General features: G+C 44.8%; 1 protein-coding gene across 6 annotated transcripts in view; it reads left to right on the forward strand.

Moving 5' to 3' along the window:
- Positions 1-9494: 9494 nt before the first annotated feature.
- The window catches only part of Zc3h7a (zinc finger CCCH type containing 7 A), a 39491-nt gene continuing 28741 nt past the window's right edge, over positions 9495-20244 (forward strand). For 2 of the 6 annotated variants that reach the window (XR_594546.4, XM_063269282.1), the window contains exon 1: positions 9495-9633. The gene's annotated coding sequence lies outside the window, so the exon portion shown is untranslated. Of the gene's footprint in view, positions 9634-9721; positions 9857-11448; positions 11643-11684; positions 18371-20244 lie in introns of those variants that run through there. The other 4 variants (XM_008767490.4, XM_063269280.1, NM_001108262.2 and 1 more) reach the window with 4 other exon arrangements.

Below are 20244 nucleotides of genomic sequence, written 5' to 3' on the forward strand. Positions count from 1 at the left end.
CAAACACACCAGAAAAGCAAGATCTAGTTTCAAAATCATATTTGATCATGATGCTGGAGGACTTCAAGAAAGACATAAAGAACTCCCTTAGAGAACAAGTAGAAGCCTACAGAGAGGAGTCGCAAAAATCCCTGAAAGAATTCCAGGAAAACACAATCAAACAGTTGAAGGAATTAAAAATGGAAATAGAAGCAATCAAGAAAGAACACATGGAAGCAACCCTGGACATCGAAAATCAAAAGAAGAGACAAGGAGCTGTAGATACAAGCTTCACCAACAGAATACAAGAGATGGAAGAGAGAATCTCGGGAGCAGAAGATTCCATAGAAATCATTGACTCAACTGTCAAAGATAATGTAAAGCGGAAAAAGCTACTGGTCCAAAACATACAGGAAATCCAGGACTCAATGAGAAGATCAAACCTAAGGATAATAGGTATAGAAGAGAGTGAAGACTCCCAGCTCAAAGGACCAGTAAATATCTTCAACAAAATCATAGAAGAAAACTTCCCTAACGTAAAAAAAGAGATACCCATAGACATACAAGAAGCCTACAGAACTCCAAATAGATTGGACCAGAAAAGAAACACCTCCCGTCACATAATTGTCAAAACACCAAACGCACAAAATAAAGAAAGAATATTAAAAGCAGTAAGGGAAAAAGGTCAAGTAACATATAAAGGCAGACCTATCAGAATCACACCAGACTTTTCGCCAGAAACTATGAAGGCCAGAAGATCCTGGACAGATGTCATACAGACCCTAAGAGAACACAAATGCCAGCCCAGGTTACTGTATCCTGCAAAACTCTCAATTAACATAGATGGAGAAACCAAGATATTCCATGACAAAACCAAATTTACACAATATCTTTCTACAAATCCAGCACTACAAAGGATAATAAAGGGTAAAGCCCAACATAAGGAGGCAAGCTATACCCTAGAAGAAGCAAGAAACTAATCGTCTTGGCAACAAAACAAAGAGAATGAAAGCACACAAACATAACCTCACATCCAAATATGAATATAACAGGAAGCAATAATCACTATTCCTTAATATCTCTCAACATCAATGGCCTCAACTCCCCAATAAAAAGACATAGATTAACAAACTGGATACGCAATGAGGACCCTGCATTCTGCTGCCTACAGGAAACACACCTCAGAGACAAAGACAGACACTACCTCAGAGTGAAAGGCTGGAAAACAACTTTCCAAGCAAATGGTCAGAAGAAGCAAGCTGGAGTAGCCATTCTAATATCAAATAAAATCAATTTTCAATTAAAAGTCATCAAAAAAGATAAGGAAGGACACTTCATATTCATCAAAGGAAAAATCCACCAAGATGAACTCTCAATCCTCATCTTCGATTGGTTTATATACAAGTGTGCAATTTCTAGGCTTGAAAGTAAAATGATGCTATCTGGTGCTGGATAGAGGAGCCTTATTTTTTATTATGGCAGCTTGCTATTTTTGTAACATGGTGATTTGGTTGAACACAATAAAGTACAGTAGTAACTGATCTCCCCCTCTTCCTGGATGAGTGAGGAGATGATTAAATGTTGATGTCAGCATCCATGAGCATATTCAGATGAGCTTCTGCTTCTGTTGAAAAGGATGCTGTGTTTGATTGTGGTCCGAAGCTTTGAAGCACTACTTGGCATCTCCTTCCTTGGAGGTCTCACTGTTTAAACATAACAGATTTGATAGCTTGTTGGTAAGGTGAGGTCCAGCTTGTCTCCACTAGGTCATCTTCATGTGAATCCGGTGGTTATACGGTTTTGTTCTAGGGATATTTCATTTTTTTAATAACGGTTTTAGCTGACATTCATGGAGAGAATGAATCCTTAGAAGTGTGCCACTAGTGAAAGGAAATCCTGTCTAGAGTATGTTTCTTTACAAAGCTGTGTCACACCATCCTTTGGGCCCTCTGCTGGAAAAGTAGAATCAAGTCTCAAATAATGCCTTTTAAATTGTATCCTCTAGTATTATAGATGTAGGACAGTACTGTATCATACCTCTGTGGATGTAAAATAGCTTGTACCTGCTTTATGATACGTAGTAGTGACCGTGCTTTATCAGAGCTGTTTTTAATGATGTTGCTCAGAATGTTTTCTTTCCAGATGATGATTGAGAAGCTAATTTAAAAAAAAATGGCGCCAGGTACCACAAGAGTAACAGAACTGTGCTGTTTTCTTGGGTTTTGTTTTTTTACTTTTTTTTTTTTTAATGGAGTGTGCTGGATGTCTCTACAGTTTTGTTCAGATGACTGCAGAACCTGGAAAAGCTGTTGCTGCTGTTGATGCATAACACACTGCTATTATTGGTCTTTTTATATAAATATAAATATATATATACAGATATATAATTTGAATTTTTTGAAACTTTACCTGTGCTGTCAACTTTTGAAAAAAGTATCCCCGTTTACTGTGTTGAGTTGGCACTGTACAGAAATTAACAGCCATATTTGTCTAGAAATGTTGAACTTAAGTTTTTTCCATTTGTCCAGGGGTAACACACTGTATTAAATATGTAAGGTCTTATATACGTGGGTTTGATTACAAAAACTAATAAAGTATTCTCTAAATTAAAAAAAAAACAACAGCAACATAATGCCATGCTTTGATGTATCATCATCCCCAAATACAAAATACAAGCAGACTCATGTACTATAATATTAACTTATTACCAAATTGAACTGACAATCTTTTTTTTGGGTGCCCTTAGGGGTCAGAGCAGGCCACTCAGTCCTCTAATGGGAGTTATGGATGGTTGTGAGTCACTACCTGGGTGCCGGGTTCTCTGCAAGAACAGTGTTCTTTTTTTTTTTTTTTTCTTTTTTCTTTTTTTCGGAGCTGGGGACCGAACCCAGGGCCTTATGCTCACTAGGCAAGTGCTCTACCGCTGAGCTAAATCCCCAACCCCAAGAACAAGTGTTCTTAAGCACTGAGTCATCGCCAACTTCTGGAAGTTGTCCTCTGACCTCTGGGAGCAGCATGTGACCACTTCAACCCAAAACAACGATGATAATATTAGAAGCAGGGGCTGGTGGCGAAACCCCAGCTCCTCGGGTTCAGAGAAGCATCACAGCTCACGGCCTGCCGGGTCACAGAATGATCTCATAGCCCAGGACCAGTATGGTAGCTACACCTTTAATCCTAGCATTTGAAGGGCAGGAACAGGTAGATCTCTATGAGCTGGAGGCTAGCCTGGTCTACAGAGAGAGTTCTAGGACAGCCAGGGCACAGTCTAGAGGAAAACAAAAACGTCTGAGCAACTTAGTGAGACCCTGTCTCAAAACAAAACCGGGCTGGGCTGGAGAGAGGCTCAGTGCTTCAGAGCACAGGCTGCTCTTCCAGGGGACTGCAGCTCTGCTCTCAGCTCCACAACGGGACTCTCTCAGGAACTCCTGAGTCCAGTTCCAGGGAGAGGACTTCTGGCTTCCTCAAGCACCTGTTCCTGAGTGTGCGTATATGTGAGTGTTAGAGCTCTAAGGGGAAAGGTATCCTGGTAGTGAGGAGCTGAGGAATACTACAAAGTCTACTGTACAACAAACCTCACAAGAGGGTGATGGCTACTGCTCCAGTGAGAACCAGCAGAGAACTGAGCAGGAGGCAGGCTTTATATGGGGTTTCTTGGGGGAGTGGGTAGAGCTTTACAGGGTGGCCTTGAATTGATGGGATGGGATGGCCTCATCTTGGGGCAAACTCAGGGATTGGTGAAATTTATAGCCTGATCTTGGGCTTTTTTTTTCCCTCTGTAGGGTTGAGTTTGGCTGTTTGTGTCTCCAGAAGCTGGAAAGGCAATTAAGCCTTTAGAGAAGTCTGGGGGGCATCCTGGCATCTCTCCAGCCTCATGGGGTTTGTACATCTATATACGCACATATGTGCACATTAATAAAATAAATTTTAGGTCTGGAGAGATGGCTCAGAGTTTAAGGGCATTCGGTGCTCTTCCAGGGGAACCTGGATCAATTCCCAGCACCCACAAGTGTCTGTAACTCCAGTTCCAGGGGATTTGACACACTCTGGTCTGACACATAGACATATATGTAGATAAAACACCAATGCACATAAATCTTTTTAAAAATATTAAAAAAATAAAAGTAAATTGCTGCAAAGAAAAAAGAAAAAGTGTAGCTTATGGCTATCTTTTATTTGTAGCACATGCCTTTTAGAGGTAGCACATTTTTGTGAGTTGGAGTTCAACCTGGTCTACATAGCAGGTTCTAGTCCAGCCACGACTACATAATGAAATCCTTCCTCGATAAATAATCGATTAAAAAAATTCCATCCTTTGTATCTGGTAAGGCTTAGGGAAGGGGAAATATAATCAAAATATATGAAAAAATTTAAAAATAAAGAAAAAAAGGAATAAAAAAAGGAAAAGTAGCTGCACCAGAGCCTAGGAGTGAGCCACTGAGCACCCCCTGCATTCTGCTTCTGGTCTTCAGTTCCTGCCTTCACTGCCTTAGTGACGGACCGCAACATGCATGTTGGAGCACGTAAACCCTGCATCCCCTAAACATAAGTTTTGTTTTGTATTAATTTTTTATTGGATATTTTTATTTGCATTTCCAGGTTTCCTCTCCATAAGCCCCCGTCCCATCCCTCTGCCCTTCTTCTGTAAGGGTGTTTCCCCACCCAACCAACCCCACTTCCCGCCTCCCCACCCTGACATTCCCCTATACTAGGGGGTCCAGCTTTGGCAGGACTAAGGGCTTTTCCTCCTATTGGTGCCCAACAAGGCCATCCTGTGCTACATATGCAGCTGGAGTCCTGGGTCAATCCGTGTATAGTCTTTGGGTAGTGCTTTAGTTCCTGGGCATTCTGGTTGGTTGGTATTGTTGTTCTTATAGGGTTACAAGCCCCTTCAGCTCTTTCAATCCTTCCTCTAATTCCTCCCAAGGGGTTCCCATTCTCAGTTCAGTGTTTTGCTGCTAGCATTGACCTCTGTATTTGACATGTTCTAGCTGTGTCTTTCAGGAGAGATCTATATCCGGTTCCTGTCAGCATACACTTTTTAGCTTCATCAATCTTATCTAGTTTTGGTGGCTGTGGTGTGTGTGTGTGTGTGTGTGTGTGTGTGTGTGTGTGTATGGGTCACATGTGGGGCAGGCTCTGAATGGCCATTTCTTCAGTCTTTGCTCTTAAACTTTGTCTCCATATCCTCTCTTATGGATATTTTTGTTCCCCCTTTTAAGAAGGATTAAAGCACCCACACTTTGGTCATCCTTCTTCTTGAGCTTCCTGTGGTCTGTGGATTGCATATTGGGTAATTCGAGCTTTTGGGCTAATATCCACTTATCAATGAATGCATACCAAGTGTGTTTTTCTGTGATTGGGGTACCTCACTCAGGATGATATTTTCTAGTTCATTCCATTTGACTATGAATTTCATGAAGACATTGTTTTTGATAGCTGAGTAGTACTCCATTGTGTAGATGTATCACATTTTCTGTATCCATTCCTCTGTTGAAGGGCATCTGGGTTGTTTCCAGCTTCTGGCTATTATAAATAAGGCTGCTATGAACATAGTGTAGCATGTGTCTTTGTTGTATGTTGGAGTATCTTTTGGGTTTGTGCCCAAGAGAGGTATAGCTGGGTCCTCAGGTAGTGCGATGTTCAATTTTCTGAGGAACCTTCAGACTGATTTCCAAAGAGGTTGTACCAATTTGCAATCACACCAAAAATGGAGGAGTGTTCCTCTTTCTCCACATCCTTGCCAGCATCTGCTGTCACCTGAGTTTTTGATTTTAGCCATTCTCACTGGTGTGAAGTGGAATCTCAGGGTTGTTTTGATTTGCACTTCCCTGATGACTAAATATGTTGAACATTTCTTTAGGTGCTTTTTGGCCATTCGATAATCCTCAGCTGAGAATGTTTTGTTTAGCTCTGTATTCCATTATGTAATAGGGTTATTTGGCTCTCTGGAGTCTAACTTCTTGAGTTCTTTGTATATTTTGAATATTAGCCCTCTATCAGATGTAGGATTGGTAAAGATCTTTTCCCAATCAGTTGGTTGCTGTTTTGTCCTAATGACAGTGTCCTTTGCCTTACAGAAGCTTTGCAGTTTTATGAGGTCCAATTTGTCAATTCTTAGAGCATAAGCCATTAGTGTTTTGGTCAGGAAGTTTTCCCCAGTGTCCGAGACTCTTCCCCATTTTTTTCTATTAGTTTGAGTGTATCTGGTTTCATGTAGAGGTCCTTGATCCACTTGGACTTAAGCTTTGTACAAGGTGATAAGAATGGATCAATTTGCATTCTTCTACATGCTGACCTCCAGTTGAACCAGCACCATTTGTTGAAAATTCTTTTTTCTATTGGATGGTTTTAGCTCCTTTGTTGAAGATCAAGTGATCATTGTTCTAACTCTATGAATAACTGAATTGGAGTTTTGATTCCAATTGCATTGAATCTGTAGATTGCTTTTGGCAAAATGACCATCTTTACTATATTAATCCTGCCAATCCATGAGCATGGGAGATCTTTCTATCTTTTGAGATCTTCAATTTCTTTCTTCAGAGACTTGAAGTTCTTTTCATACAGATCTTTCACTTGCTTGGTTAAAGTCACACCGAGGTATTTTATATTATTTGGGACTATTATGAAGGGTATCGTTTCCCTAATTTTTTTTCTCAGACTGTTTATCCTTTAAGTAGAGGAAGGCTACTAATTTATTTGAGTTAATTTTATACCCAGCCACTTTGCTGACATTGTTTATCAGGCTTAGGAGTTCTCTGGTGGAACTTTCGGGGCCACTTAATTATACTATATCATCTGCAAATAGTGATATTTTGACTTCTTCCCTTCAAATTTGTTTATCCCTTTGACCTTTTGTTGTCTGATTGCTCTGGCTAGGACTTTGAATAAGTAGGGAGAGAGTGGACAGCCTTGTCTAGTCCCTGATTTTAGTGGGATTACTTCAAGTTTCTCTCCATTTAGTTTGATGTTGGCTACTGGTTTGCTGTATATTTTTACTATGCTTATGTATGGGTCTTGAATTCCTGATCTTTCCAGGACTTTTAACACAAAAGTGTGTTGAATTTTGTCAAATGCTTTCTCAGCATCTAATGAAATGATCATGTGGTTTTTATCTTTGAGTTTGTTTATATAATGGATTACATCGATGGATTTCCCTATATTAAACCATCCCTGCATCCCTGGAATGAAGCCTACTTGATCATGATGGTTTTGATGTGTAAACATAAGTTTAAAGGTCTGTGGATACAGCTCAGTGGCAGAGCGCTTGTGTAGCATATGCAAGGCTTTCTATCCCACCACCAGTTCTCGGGCATATCATACTGAATGAGGAAATATAAAATCTGTCCTATCGACTCCTATTCTCTCCTGCCCTTGGTATACATTGTATTTTCTATGCATTGACTAGTGGCTGGCTTGCATTTAGCTATAGGTATAAATTGGTGTTCAGGCAGTCAGCATGTGGACGGTTTATGTTGTTTTGAGACAGGGCCTTACTCCGTTGCCCTGGCTGGAACTCTACATAGACCAGGTTTGCCTCAATCTCATAGGGATCATATAACAGTATGTGTCCCGAGCCTCTGTAAGGTACCAGGGGATAGAAAACAGAGTGTTAGGATGGTGGTGCACTTTTAATGCCAGCCCTTGGGAGGTAGGAGCATAAAATCGTTCTTCAGCAAATGCATCTGTCTGCTACAGCACCCAAGTAAGGAACAGCAAACTTCCCCACTAGTATAGAAGTCAAGAAACAGAAACTCTCACATCACATAGTATTCTCCAAGGCTGGAGAAGGTAGCCCTCCTTTTCCTTTGCTCCCAACAGTACATATAGTGATGGGTTCCCAAATATCACCTATTACCAGGAACCTTTGATTATTGCTACCTTGCCTGGAAAATCACTGGGAATCTCCAAGTGGGATCCAGGTCCTCCTTGGGTTATCCACATGGTTCAAGTACAACCACCAGGGCTTTCTGAGGGAAGGAGAAAGAAGAAGGGACCTCATTCAAAGAGGGAAATGCTTTCTCTGTAGATGAAGGGCATACCCTAGGAACCCAGGAGGCTCTAGGAGGCTAAAAAGAGGCAGGGGCTCCTTAAGAGTTTCCAGAAAAAACAAGCCTTGTGAGCACCATGACTTCAGCCCAGTGAAACTCCTACTGAAGACTCTGATCCTTTAGAACTCCTTTGTTTTAAGGCAACAAAAATGTAGGTAACAGGAAATTCATACAAACTCATCAAGTTTCACTTTGTGTTGGCATAATACTGACAATTTCCTGGGCTTACAGTAGCACTGTGGGTTCAGACAGAGTGAATCTCAGGGTCTTCCTGTTAATGTGAACTCTTTCTTCTGTCCCCAGTGGTTCTGGCCCTGGGTATCTCTTGCTTCACAGCCAAAGAAGACCTGGCCCTTCTCACCCCATGTATTGCTATGACAAGGATATCCCACCATGCTCTGTTCATTTGGTGCTGGGAATCAAACCCAAGGTTTTGTGCATGCTAGGCAAGCACTTTGTCAACTAAGCTGCATCCTCAGCTTCTTTCACTTTTCTTCTTGTCTGTTCTAAGTATCTGCCCCAGAGCATGAAGAAAACTTCCTAAAACGGTAAATTAGACCTTGAGATTTCCATCTCAAACATTGAATTCCAAATTTCAGGCTGTGGCTCATCTTCTTTGAGCTTTCTACACACACCACTTTGGTCTTCCCTGTCCCACAGCTACTCAGGATCTTTCCCACTGCCTGGGGGCACTCTCCCTCCTCCTACTGCCCTGCCTAGGAGCACTTTCCACTTCTCCAGTCGCAGGGACTCAGCCTTACCCAGTGCTCTGTCTGAGCTAGTGTACACCTGGCCACTGAAATACGGGTGAATACAGCGACATCTAAGTTGAGATCTAAAGGTCAGGGAGAAAAAGATTATGGAGCTTGTGTTGGCTTCGAGGTCCGTCCCTACCATTCATTTGTAAAAAAAACAAAACAAAACAAAAAAGCAAAAACAAAAAAACCAAAAAACCCCGCATCTTGTTTTCAAGACGATAAAAATAGTGACTGAGAATAATTACCTATGGAATAGGGAATTGAGAACAGCTTTCGGAGAGAATGACGCTCCCGGCGCCCAAATGAGTTTAGGTACCTGCCATTTATTTGATTAGGACAACTGTATGGCTGGATTTTTTTGGTTTTTTGTTTGTTTTTTTCAGGGTGACGGTAACGGAGTCGGAATGCAGAGAAGGACGCTCGGCATAAGTTGCTGCAAGGAACAAATTCCGGAGAAAGTGACACCTGTGCGCAGATGAATCTAGGTCTCCTTCTCTAGTCCAAGGGCCGTGGGAGAGGGCGAGGACACTGGGCTCACGAGCTTGCGGTCGCTCACCCCTTTCCGTGTGACCACCTCGGGTTCCGCCTATCGCCGCCGCTTCCGCAGCCCCAAGGCCCCGACGTGGCGCCTCCATTCCTGGCCTGACGCTGGCAGCGCAGCCAATGGTGGCGTCTGCGGGGCGGCACGCAAGGCCTCCCGCCGCCAGAGGGCGCCGCCCCGAGCGTCGCGGGCTGGCTGCTGCGGTGGGTCGCCCAGGGAAGCCGTGAGACTGAGAGCTAGAGCGGGTGAACGCACATCCCGCTGTCGCCTCCGCAACCTCCACGTCCAGAGTGCCGCCCCGCAGGTGAGGGAAGAGAACCCACGGCCACCGCGGGGAGGGTCGCGCTCTCCCAATCGCTCGCGCCGCCGTCCCTCGTGAGCACGGACGACCGTTAACGGACTCCAGGCGGGGGAGGGGCGCGGACCCCGGAACCGGCTGCACGGGATCCTCAGGGGTCTCAAGCCGGGCACGCGCGGCTGCCCCTGCCACTGGGACTGCCTGTCCGACATCCGCGCACTCGCTTTTGGTGGCTTAGCATTTCGTTATTCTCGGGTGCTGGGTGGTCGCCGGGGTCCGTGTTAATAAGTTGTCTCGACTTGGGGACGCGCGCGATGCCAGCGGAGTGCGCGCTCGCGGTTATCGGGTTCGCCCCTTGCGGGTGTTATGCGCGGCCCACCCCGTGTATGGGTGGCGACTGGTTTCCGGTGTTCGGCCGGGGTTCGGAGACTGTACGGGGGTTCTCGGTTTTCCTTTCCCCACCCTTAAAGAATGGAGACCTGTCAGTTCCCATTAGCGGGAATTTCCGGTTAGGGGTAGTCAGCGCAGGGGTGTGGTCAGGTTGGAAGGTCTTGGCTGGGCCCAAGGGGTGGCGCCTGCGAACTGATTGGGTGAATTTACTCCGGGGTTGGGCGTTTTCGGGTCCCCAGATGTTAAGGGATCAAAGAGGATCATCATGTTAGGTATTTAAGACCAAGAGGGTCTGGCATAGACTTCCGCTGTCCAGTAATGTGGACACTGGTCATGTGGAGCCACGGAGCACTGGAATGTAGCAAGAATTGAGATACACTTCTGGTTTCAATTTTTTGTTTCGAGACAGGGTTTCACTTTGTAGACCAGACTGGACTCGAGTTTAGAGATCCGCCTGCCCCTACCTACCGAATGTTGGGATTTAAAAGGCGTGTGCCATCATTGCCCGGCTCTGGTTTCAGTTTTAAAGTTTGAAAGATTTAGTTTGGGAGAAAAAAATAAGGAAGCCCCTATGCTTTAAATCAGCTGTGTTTAGCAAGTAATGTGTTACGTAGTTCCTTGAGGTGGTACCTGTTGTGGTTACGTTAGAATAAAACAATCTAGCCGTTTCTTTTTACTTTTTTAGTATGGCCACTTGGTAATTTAAAATGGCACTTACGGCCGGTATCGTATTTCGATTGGGCAACGCTCTAGTGGAGCATCGGCATGGGGGAGGGGCTGGGAGCCCTTGCCATCTGCTCTTTTCCTGCTGCTTTTGGAAGTGGTTCCCTTTCCTGGAGGTCCTTAAGGAATCCAAGGTTCTTTTCACCTCAGTTGACGTGTGTGTGTGTGTGTGTGTGTGTGTGTGTGTGTGTGTGTGTGTGTGTGTAGGTATGTGTTGGGTGTGGCGTTCTTCATCTTTGGACTAAATCAAGTGCACAGACAGTTTTCTCTGTTGAAAATTTCCCCTTTGTGCTCTGTTGGACCAGCAGGGTGAGCTACAGATGGGAATAACATTGAGTTGTGTTCTCTCAATATTTGTAGAGAGAACAGGTTGATTAGTGTCCTCCAGATGAACCGAAACACTCCTTCCCAGCGGTGTTCGTGTGACATTTGCTTGGGGTTATATTCTGCCCTACAAGCTCTTCCCCTCTAGTTCCCAGGTCTAACAGTCCATTCGCCAGCTGTAAGGGTTTACTGTTGTTAATAGTGACTGACTTTTGAAACCTGCTGATTTGTGTTCAATCCATTTGGGAATGACTGGTTGATAGTCAACTGTGGAAATAGTTTTGAGTAGCTAGTTAAGAAGGAGATAGAAATCAAAAACTTTAGACAGAACGCCGTGGGAGGAAACTTGCATTCTAGATAATACCTTTGTGTGCTTTGTCTCAGCAAACCCACATGTTCTCCTCACTCTTCAAGTGAAATGTGCCTGCCGGGTGTCAGCTGGGTGCTGTGTTCTCAGCCACTAAGAGTGAAATGGAAGGGCACCTTGGATGGAGCCCTGGTGTTCCAAACCAGCCTGGGCAGCAGTGAGGTCTCACCTCAAACTGCAAACAGCAAAACAGTTGGAACCCACTTCTGAGGTATATACAAATGAAGAAAAAGTGGTTTGTGAGCTCTCATTCTCTCTCTCTTCCTCCCTCCCTCCTTCCTTCCCATCCTCTACACACACACACACACACACACACACACACATACTTTTTTTCTTTTGAAACATGGTCCCCCTGTGGGGTGGGCATTAAACTAGGGTCATCAGGTTGGCAGTATTGACTTAACTTGTCCAGCAACTTTGTCATGGCTTCTAAGTGACTTCATTGATGATTAAAAAAAAAAAAAAAAGTGAGGTTACCTAACTTTGCCAGGTTTTTCCCCAACAAGAATTTTGGAAATTTGCTTTTTAATTTCACAAGTTTAGCAATGTGTTGTCTAGTTAATTTCATAACATAAAAGGTAAGAGAGGATGGGAGTTTGGAGGGAGGGTTGCTAGAACATGCATGGTGAGAACCATCGGGGCACACAGTCATTGTGTGGCACAGATTATCTCAATGGAAGCTTTTCTTTTGAAGAAGCCCAGGTTTATATGTGAGATGCAGGGTTCCCTGTGAGCTGCCTTGTCTGGCTGGAGGCTGCTTCCCTTCTAGAATATAGAATCTCCTGTGAACAATTCCTGCTGGGGTGAAGGGAGGACTTGGCTCAGAGGAGGAGCCAAGTCTGGTGCTGTCTGGTGTAGGCTCTTCCAGCTTCCAGGAGAGGAGCTGTCTCAAGGAAGGGAGAAGCCTGTTCAGAGAAGGGAGAAGCTGTTTAGCAGGGTTTGACTACCTGGTTGCAGGGTGTGGCATTTTGCCCTCTTGCCCAGTGCTGGAGAAGTGAAGAGTCAGCTAGGGCTCACTATTGCGGGACAAGGTTCTCAAATGTGACTCGAACCACTTGGCTTTGTTTTGTTAGTTTTTGTTTGTTTTGTTCTTTGAGACTGGGTTTCTTGTGTAGCCCTGGCTGTCCTGGAACTTATTCTGTAGATCAGGCTGGCCTCCAAATCACAGAAATCCACCTGCCCCTGCCTCTTGAGTGGCAAGACTCAAGGTGCGTGCACCACCATCATCTGACTTGGTGGTTGCTTTAAATCTGGTTCACAGAAAGTTAAGTCTGAGGAGAGAATTACACTTAAAATTTTTACTTGAAACTAGGGACACTTGGGCAGTGAAATGCTCAGTGGGTAAAGGTGCTTGCTATGCAAACCTGACTACTTGAGTTCGATCCCCAGAACCCACATAAAGGTGGGAGGAGAGAACTGACAGCATAAAGTTGTTATCTGACTCTTATGTGTATGCCATGGCACACAGACATGCACAAATATCACACAAAAATAATAAAACCTTAGGGATTTTTTTAAAAGCAACAATACAAAAATACCAGACTACTTTCTTGCACCCTTTAAAAATAATCTTTTATTTATATCTTGACAATTTCATACACATATCTTGATCATATACACATCCAGGATGCTTTGCCAGTCCCATAATGGCAGTTGAGTCAGGCCCACTAGTAGTCTGTCTGTTGGTCTGTCTTGTAAAGAAGGTTGCTTCACATGAGTATTTGTATCTAAACATGTCCTGGCCAAGCGTAGTCATGGAACAGTTTTCTTAGATGTGTTCCTGGCCCAGCTTGAGCTAGGAGGCTTTCAGTGATTCCTCTTGAGTATGTCTCTGTGTGTGCACATGTGTGTACGTATGTGCAGAGCATGTTAATGCCATTCCTCTTGAATGACCATCCAGTGCCCATCTTTGCCCAGGCCACCTAAGACAGGCACTGACCCTCCTCCAGGAGCCTTGGGCCCTTGATACAGAATAGTGAGGTGCATGGGAGCCAGGCTGGCTTTGAAGTGTGGCTCTGCCACTTCCTAGTTCCGTGGCCTGAGGCCAGCTTTATGTGTCTTCAGAGCACTGAGGTCAGATGACTTAACTGCAGGTAAAGCACTTGGCATAGCTTGTGGCAGGAGAGAGAACACCAGCTGCCATTTCTGTCTCAGGATGTTGTAGAAACATCTCACTGTTCTTGGGATCTGTTCATGGAAGCTGTTTTTCCTCGTGCTGTGAAAGTTGAAAGGTCATGGATTTCACCATACTAGGCTTGTGCCAGACTGAAGGACAATCAATGCCTTTTACTAACAGACACTGATCAAACGGGATTAGAATGGGGATCCAGGGCGCTTTCCTTCCTCTTCACATAACTTCAGGCAAACAATGAATTTTAAGGCAAACAATGAATTTTAAGGCAGCTGATCTCGAAAAGAGATCAGAGATTCTAGCTTGTTAGAGTTAATGAACTGGGTTTTCTGATTGGATGTGTACTGCTAACAGCCCTCCCTCACTTTCTTGTTGGTGTAGGAAATGGATTGCAAAACTCCTTGGGGCTGTCCCTTATGGTTGCTGTACTCCTTGGGAGTGTCCCTTAGGGTTGCCGTACTCCATGTGGTGTCCCTTATGGTTTTTCGAGGCTTTCTATCTATGTCTGTTCCTAATTCTCATCTTGCTTCTCCGGCTAGTTGGACGTTGAGTCCCACCATAGCTGCTGTGCCCTCCCTCCAGCCACTCCCTGTGTGGACCCTTTCTTCTGGTGCTTCATTTGTTCGCTTGTCCTTCACTGCTTGTTTTGAGGCAGAGTCTCCTCCTGTAGCCCTGAAGAGCCTGGCATTCCTGATCTTCTGGCTGTGTCCTCAGGTGCATGCTGCTGTGTGCGGCTTGTTCCATGTTCTGTGAACAGTTCTACAGAGTTCCTGATGTCCGTTGTTCATACAGTCAGTGTTAAGAGACAAGGTCCCTGTTTAAGGGATTGATAGAGGTTAAGGTGGACATTGTGGCAATTTGAGGTGATAAGGTAAGGTCCCAAGATGTGCCATTTAAGCCAGGACTCTGGAATGAGAAAGAGCCAGCTCTGTGGAAGACTGGGATGTATGCTGTGGACAGAGAGCAGCAAGCACAGTGCTTTTGAGTGTCGTGTGCTTTAGGCTGTCTCACTGCCCATCGAAAGCCCATGTGGCCTGGAGGAGGAAGGGCATGCAGGGAGTCATTGGAAGGGAAGCTCCTTTAGTGCCAGGAAGCAAGGTTTTCTTCTTTTAAGTGCACTCACTGATAGACTTTCCCACACAATGAAGCTGGGGGGCAGGGTTTGTTTGTTTTGATTCTTTGAGATATGGTGTTTTATTAAAGCTGAGACTGACCTTGCATTCGTGATGTTCTTGTCTCCAGAACAGCCAAACTACAGGAGCACACCATCATTCCCAGCTTTTAGATTGTATTCTTTTTTTTTTTTTAAGATTTTATTTGTTTATTATATATAAGTAACTGTACCTGTTTTCAGACACACCAGAAGAGGGCATCAGATCCCATTACAGATGGTTGTGAGCCACCATGTGGTTGCTGGGAATTGAACTCAGGACCTCTGGAAGAGCAGTCAATGCCCTTAACCGTTGAGCCATCTCTCCAGCCCTAGATTGTGTTCTTACAGAGCCTTTCTCTTCGTTCCCTGTGGGAAGTGGATGGAAACAGGGGCATGGGAGGAGGCCTTCCAGGCTGGGGTGCTCAGTACTCCCGTGCTGTCATTGGTGGGCTTGTGATTGATAGAATGTGGAATTGTGAACAAAAGAGCAGTCTGCACTGAGTTTCTGGATCAAGGAACTGGCTAGGTTTGGGGGAAAAAACTTACAGTTAGTGGGGCCAATTGATTAATTAGATCAGCAGTTAAGGTCATTGCTGCTCTTCCGAGGAGACAGGCTTGGTTCCCAGCACCCACATGGTAGCTAGCTAGCTCACAGCTATCTGTAACCCCGTTCAGGGGATCCAGGGCCCTCCTCTCTCCTAGTGCATGTACATGTAGCAACATGAAATTGTTTAAAAATGAATTTACAATTAGAGTCATCAATAAAAAAAGTGTCAACAGCTATAAAATTTTGTATATGAGAAAGATGACCTTTAGTGTGTCAGTGTAGAATAGATAGAGTTTTACTAAATGTTTGGGTAACGGGAGAGTCCCTAGGGAGGGACATTTATATGTATTTTAACATTATTGCTTACAGCAAAATGATAGATCACATTTTAATTTAATGATTCATATGTGTGTGGAGGGCACAGGCTGATGTCAGCAGGCCCCAGGGATCATCCTCCCTTGGCTTTACAGGTGCACATTCCTGGACCTGGCATTTATATGGGTACTGGGATCAAATTCCATGTGTGGGCAAGTGCTTTATTAGTGAGCCATCACTCCAGTTCCTGGATTTCTTTCTTCTTTTTTCTTCCTTCCTTCCTTTCTTAAGATTTATTTTACGTGAGTACACCGTCATTCTCCAGACACACCAGAAGAGGGCATTGGATCCCATTGCAGATGGTTGTGAGCCACCGTGTGGTTGCTGGGAATTGAACTCAGGACCTGTGGAAGAGCAGTTGATGCTCTCAGCCATGGAGCCATCTCTCCAGCGCCCCAGATTTTCATTTGTTAATTCTTACACATCGAGGTGTTTTGAGTGTATGCAATACCCAAACAGGCCAGAAGAGGGCACTAGATACCCTAGGACTGGAGGTACAGATAGATGGTTGTGAACCGCCCTGTGGATACCGAAAATAGAATCAGGTCCTGGGGAAGAGCAGCCAGTGCTCTTAACTGCTGAGCCACCCCTCCATCCCTAGATCAGATTTTTTTTAAAAAAAGTAATAAATACTAGAAGAAATCATTTAAAAAGTTATTTTACAATTTCAGAAGGAATATATTTCTGAGTATGTCAGACTCTAGTACTTGCTTCAAAAGCACATGCACTAAATGCCAAGATTAGCATGGCCTCTGTGCACAGATGACACACAGATTCATGACTGTGTCGAACTCCAGAAGACACAAAGGACAATACTGGTGACTTCACCTACTGAGAAATACAGTGCTTGCTGTGGAAAGTCCTAGACAAAGTAAAAAAGGAGACATCCTGATGGCTTCTTAATGCGGATCTTAGGTAAAGAGTCCCTGTAAGTAGTGAACTCAGCTGGCAGAGTTCGTGGAGGAGGCACAAGGAACGTGAGTCTGGAAAGGTCTTGAGCTCTCACCATGTCTATGCGGCTTCCACCTGCCTGGCTGACACGGGTGAACACGCAGTTCCTTGGTGGTGTGCTGGATTGTTGGTGGGCAGTGACACTCCACACACCCATGCCCTATCCTACAGAGATGAGAGGTGCTGACATTCATGTGATGCCCTGTGTGTCTGGTGAACCTGCAAGGATGTTAGAGGCAGGAAGGCACCAGGGCATGGGTAAGTTGTGGTGCAGCCTAATCACAGAGCCTGCTGTATGGTGTGTGTGGGTAGATACGAGTGCTATTTGGTGCTTAGTGCAGAAGGCCAAGTGCAGAGCATCCTAATAGGACAAATGGCCGTGCACATCATGGCTTTTATTTTGAGAGTCGGTTATGAACTCTCCAGAAATCACAGGGGGGTCTGTAGAGGTCCACGAACCTTTCACCCATCTCCCCTGGTGACAAATGCATCACAAGTAGGAAAAGGCCACGGGTGTCAGACTGTTGCCCTTACACATGCTGACATCTTATGAACACGTTTGTGCTTGTGTGCACACGTGTCACATGTCATTGTACGTGGTTTTGCCCAGTGGTTCATAACGAGCTCCTAAACTGGGACAGAGGTTTTGTTGCTGCTGTTTTGTTTTTCCTTTGAGACAGGGTCTCGTGTAGCCCAGGCTAACCTTGAATGCACTATGTAGTTAAGGATGACCTAAAACTTCTGATGTTTCTGTTTTTTCCTGAATGTCGTGATTATAGGTGTGTGCCACCAGGCCTTGTTTAGATAAAGGGTTTTCTATAGGGTATTTTTGGCAGGACACACAAGAGACTGGAAGCAGTGATTGGTTGCCTTGGGGGAAGGCAAATGAGGTAGGCAGACATGACAGTGCTATTGGGGAGGAGACATCCCTTTCACTGTCACAGTACCTTGTAAACAGTTTGAAAGGTCTCTGTGGCACCCAAGTGAATCGAGGCAGAGAGCCATCTGTAGCTCTTTCAGAGATGGATGGGTGTGCAGTAGTCAGGGGCCGAGCTAGAGGTCCTGTAGGGAAGAGAGTAGAGATCTCTGGAAAGGCGGGCAGATGAAGCTCAGGGCACTCACCTGAGGGGAGGCTGGGTGATGATGGGGCTCAGGCTGTGACGATACAGTGGCAAGTGAGGTAGGGATAGCCTAGGCATGACTGTGAGCGAGCAGGAAGGGAGGACATAGTCTGGTAGCACAGCTTTTGTCTGTGTGAGAGAAGTCACCACTGGACTTTTAAAAAAGAATTCTCATACTTATGTGATGGGAGATACCGTGGTTGAGAAGGTGGTTGTCCCCGGGGAGGCTCATCTGTTGCACTTGGAGTTTGTTGACTCCTGAGATTTCCCCAAATGCAGGAAACACAACTGCATACTTTGTGGTGGTAGGGGTTGCATTTGTGTTCTTCTCTGTAAAGAAAAAAATTCTCAGCTGCACATAGTGGCACACACTTTAAATCCCAGCACTTGGGAGGCAGAGGCAGGTGGATCTTCATGAATTTGAGGCCAGCTTGGTCTACAGAGGGAGTTCAGGACAGACAGGAACCCTGTCTTGCAACAATAACAAAAAAAAAAAAAAAAAAAAAAAAAGAAAAAAGAAAAAAGAAGAAAGAAAAAATTCTCTTTAAAGCTGAGACCTGACTTTGACAGGAAGACGTCTCAGTGCTGACTGATTCGGAAACTCCACTTTATTCCACAGCATTGTAGATAAAGACATAATAAAACTACAAACCAAATTAAGGTGATAAACTGAAATAGTTTTCTTTCTTTAAAAATGTCGGTGTGAGGTGGGGTTATTTTTTCAAGTCAAGTTAAATCTGTGGTAGATCCTATACACCCTTCCTTCTTTCCTGTTTTAAGGGTTTAATTATTAATTTGGTTTTTTGAGATAGAGTTTCTCTTGATAGCCTTGGCTGTTCTGAAACTCACTCTGTATACCAGGCTGGCCTCAAACTCAGAGATCCGCCTGCCTCTGCCTCCCCAGGGCTGGGGTCAAAAGTGTGTGCCACTCCCTAGCTAAAGATCTTTGTTTTTATTTGGGGTGTGTGTGTGTGTGTGTGTGTGTGTGTGTGTGTGTGTGTGTGTGTGTCTGTCTGTCTGTCTGTCTGTCTGTCTGTCTGTCTGTCTGTCTGTGCGTGTCTATGCCACTTGTATTCAGGTGCTCTCAGAGGCCCTGGGTCCTCTGGAACTAGAGTTGCAGGTGGTTGTGAGCCATTAGATATGGGTGTAGGGAACTGGACCCAGGTCTTCTGCAAGAGCAGTGTGCGTTCTTAAGCTCTTTAACCACAGAACCATCTGTCTAGCTCCTCTCCTTTCCCCTCTCCCTCCCACAGTCCCTGTACTGGGAATTGACTCCAGGGCCTCATGCATAGCAGGCACAAGTTCTCACAGAGCCAGGTACCACTGACTCTACATCACTCCTGATAGGGCTTGGATGTAGTCTAGAGATAGACTACATGGTAGATTACATTTTTAGTCTTTGATCCAACCTTTGGCACTCCCTGCCACACTCCCAACACACAAAAAGCAAGTAAACAGACCCCATCAAGATGTATGTATGTATGTATGTATGTATGTATGTATGTATGTATGTATGTATGTATGTATGTAGCAGGCAGAGGCAGAGGCTACATCATCTTTATGGTTTGTTTAAGGAAAGTCTCAGAGGATGTCAACCTCTGAGCTATCTCTGCCGCCAAACTGTTTAAAACCGTACCAAACTGTTTAAAGCTGTTTTAAAATTCCAGGTGGTGGCAGCACACACCTTTAATCTTGGCACTCAAGAGGCAGAGGCAGAGGCAGAGGCAGAGGCAGAGGCAGAGGCAGAGGCAGAGGCAGAGGCAGAGGCAGAGGCAGAGGCAGAGGCAGAGGCAGAGGCAGGGACAGGGACAGAGGGGCAGAGGGGCAGAGGCACAGAGAGGCAAAGGCACAGAGAGACAGAGGCAGAGGCAGGAGGCAGGAGGCAGGAGGCAGGAGGCAGGAGGCAGGAGGCAGGAGGCAGGAGGCAGGAGGCAGAGGCAGATGGATCTCTTGAGTTTGAGTCCAGCAGGCAGGAGGCAGGAGGCAGGAGGCAGGAGGCAGGAGGCAGGAGGCAGGAGGCAGGAGGCAGGAGGCAGGAGGCAGGAGGCAGGAGGCAGAGGCAGATGGATCTCTTGAGTTTGAGTCCAGCCTGGTGTACAGAGTGAGTTACAGGACAGCCAGGGCTAAACAGAAACTTTCTCAAAAAACCAAAACCAAACAAACCCAACAACAACAAAACAAAACCAAAACCAACCCCATTATTAGAAATAATGTAATTTTATTACTTTAGTGTCATGAACTTAAAAGAAAAGCAAAACTATTGCATGTATGCATGGGTGTTTTGTGCAGGCAAAACACATGTGTAGCACTTGAATGCCCGGTTCTAGAAGGTGTTGGGTGCCTTGGGATAGAAGTTACAGACAGTTTTGAGCTGCCATGTGGGTGTTGGGACTTGAGCCTGGCCCTTTGGAAGAGCAGCCAGTGCTCTTAATCACTGAGCCATCTTTCCCAGTGGCATGGAGTTTTAAAAACTCAGAATTTTTTTTATTTATTTATTTATTTATTTATTTATTTATTTATTTATTTATTTATTTA

This window comes from Rattus norvegicus, chromosome 10, assembly GCF_036323735.1.
Source record: "Rattus norvegicus strain BN/NHsdMcwi chromosome 10, GRCr8, whole genome shotgun sequence".
NCBI classification, from domain to species: Eukaryota; Metazoa; Chordata; class Mammalia; order Rodentia; family Muridae; genus Rattus; species Rattus norvegicus.